The following is a 3,358-nucleotide window of genomic DNA, read 5'->3' as shown; positions in this document are numbered from 1 at the left end:
GGCGTTACGAGCTCTTGTTTGAACCATATAAAACCTAATAGTATTTACATTATCTATAGGAAACCTTTAAAAGACAATGTTATGGGTTCTTCTATAATAAATAGAAGAGTGATCCATAAGGATCCAAAGAGATCGTACCTGTTCAATCCAAGTTTTGCATGGACTAATGAATGCAATGTTTCTCAATTGCAAATACGACTATAGGAAACCTCATTAGGGCCTTACATAGATGGTCTCAAAATATTATTATGGGCCCTATATGAACTCATACAATTTTGTAAGGATTATAAAATGTATATGAGCCTAAGAATACTCAATTAAAGAGCAATAGATGACCTCATATCTGACATATAAAAGCCTCGTACCCGAAAGAGGCCAAGTTATTTACAGTTTTTATATTGAATATTAGACCTTGCACCTATCAAGGTAGTACGTGTATGGATTTACCCTATATGGGTACTATAAAATTTTATTGGCTCATGAAATGATCTCGGCGATTTTCCTTGAATTCTCCAATGGAATGCATGCCAAATTCCTCCGAATCTCGCACAAACTTAAAATTCTCTAGAACAATAATTCAATTTATTGATAAGAACCGTTTTGACTTGGAATGTGAATGGTTGTGGTGGTTGGTGGTGTGATCATGGCTCTGAATCACTTTTGTGTTTGGGTCTTTCCTGACATTCGGTTGTTTGCTATTGTAAGTCCAAGTGAACTCACTCACAATTGTGATCTTTACAGTTTTCCAGCGGTAACGGCAAATTGTTGTTGTCGCTGTTTTTTTGCTATAAACTTGACACCGCCGGAAACAATTCAAGTTTTCCAAATGACGATGAAAATACAGGCAAGCGAACCAAACCACCACCAACCATTCAATTCCAAACCAAATGAACAACAACAAAGGCCAGAAAACTCTGACAACATCTGTCAGTGGCTCAGTTTCCCGCTTTGAGGCGGTTGACAGGCGTTTGTTTGCGGTATTCATCATGACCCGTTCATGGACCATATGGAATGGATGGATGTGAGGAGCATTATCCTCTCTCTCTGTGTCTATGTCTTGTCGTTGTGGTCATGTTTGGTGCCATAACACGCCAATCAAGATAAGACCATGAACTAAATATGTAAGCGCGGTTGAAACGAGCTACAACAATAAGGCTTTTTTTGTTCGTACACCCAAAGAAATATGCTGTCACACAGCTTTTCTAAGGTGCTATGATGTGAAGAGAGAGGAGGGTATTATGTGGTTAAAACATAATCAAATGTATATTGCAATAATATCCTCTCATATGATATCACATAACAATCTTTGCAAAAGAGGTATTGGTTTCCTCGGCCAGCCAGATGTAACCGATGATGAAGACCGATCAAATGATTAGAGTGAAAAAAGAAAAAAACGAATGGAGGAAATTAGAGGAAGACCCTAGGGGATAGGAAGAAATGTACAAGGAAGTTTAAAGCTTATGTAAAGTAAATGTAAAAGTGTGTAAAATAATACAGTCTGTGAAAAGGTGCATTATGCTCGAAGGACCAAATATATTGGGTCGAAGGACCAAATATAGCTATATTGACCCTTTGAAGTCTTTAATTGTACATGCAGGTCTTCATTGACCTTATAATACATAATCATAAATTTTATGACCCTAAGAAATCAGACGATGTAGTCTGAGACCTCGAAGGACCAAAACCTTTCATTCAGCAGATTTTTTTTATTTTAGATAAAGTCGAAGGACCAAATGTCTATCACAAAAACTAATGTTCCTTTTCTGACCTTAGACTAGATAATCATAAATTCTACGACACTATGAAACATGATGATGTAATCGTGTGAACTTTTATGAGACTTTTTAGATCTTTGCATTATACTCAAAGGACCAAAATAGTTCATTCAGCTGACACTGTTATTCTAGATTAGGTCGAAGGACCAAATATCTATCAAAAATAGTTATTATGTTCCTCCTTACCACGTTGAAATTTTCTACGGTACTCACAGATCTTTTTATAGTCTTCCAAGAGCCAGAAAATGTCCTATAAGGCCTTCTGCGGCATTCCAAGTTCCCTTAGAATACATATGTATAACTTCTATGGTACTACGAAACCAGATGATGCAATCCTGAGAAATTCTATCAGACTTTTTAGATAATATGTAATCCGTAATTGTCCTTAATAGGCCTCTTGACATTATGCTCGAAGGACCAAAACATTTCATTCAGCAGAAACTGTTATTTTAGATTAGGTCGAAGGACCAAATATCTATCAAAAATAGTTATTGTGTTCCTACTTGGCGCTTAAAAGTCTTCTACGGTACATACAGACCTTTATATAGCCGGCCAAGGTCCAGACAATGTCCTATGAGATCATCTGAGGCTTTAAGAGGCCTTCAGTGACCTTAGAATGTATAATTATAATTTCTATGGTAGTTGAAGTTATGATTATTATTCTATGGGCCTTTTTAGAGCATATGTCTTCTGCTATTGTCATATTTGACTTTAAGAGACCTCCAGAGATTTTGGAAGAACTTATAAAGGTTTATTTTGCTTTTACAGTAGGATATTGGGGGAAGCAGCCCTCTTTAGCTCCCGAAGCTCATATGAAAACTTCTGTGATCTCAAAAGACTTTAAGAAGGCCCCAGTGACATTAAGTCTTCAGGAAGAGGCTTTTTATGAACCCTGGAGGTCTGCTTTGGCGCGAATCGAACCATATGAAGTTTGTTATAACAATACAAGACCTTGGGAATTCTTTAAATACCCATACAAGTCCTCTAAAATACTCGCAGGTCATTTCAAAGTCTTTTTTGAGCATATTAGGACTAAAGAGGGCCTACAGGGCATTATGAAGTATTCGATTACGCTTACAAGCCATTATAACATCTTACAGAGACCGTACATACATTTATGGAACCTCATACAACCTGATGGAACCTTTAAAAAATACATTCCACACTTTGTCAGTTCTTCTATGATCCAATTTAAACAATGTGAAGCTTCCGAGGTCTTCGTAGACCCTTGCAAAGCCTCGCAAGGCCTTAAGACACATATAAACCTTAGAAAGACCATCCGAAGCCCTTACAAGACCTCGTGAGATATATGAAACCCTTAAGAATCCTTTCGGAGCCTTATAATACTTTATGGTACTAGAAAACCTTAAAAAAAGTCCCTCAAGAACCCATACTTAACATAATGAAACCTTCTTTGATCTTATAAGAGACCTTCCAAGCCTTAAGAATCATTACGATTCTTGTTACCGCACTCCATAACGCAAAAGGGGTTTAGGATACATACAGAACTTTCAGAGGTATTCAAAAATCCGCTAAGGTTAATACAATGCGATCTTAAAGCTTTTTGAGACCTTTCGTAGCCT

The sequence above is a fragment of the Musca vetustissima genome, unplaced genomic scaffold (genome assembly GCF_032173495.1).
Source record: "Musca vetustissima isolate MV318-11 ecotype Yass unplaced genomic scaffold, APGP_CSIRO_Mvet_v1 utg2483, whole genome shotgun sequence".
Taxonomy (NCBI): Eukaryota; Metazoa; Arthropoda; class Insecta; order Diptera; family Muscidae; genus Musca; species Musca vetustissima.
This window is presented reverse-complemented; position numbering follows the sequence as displayed.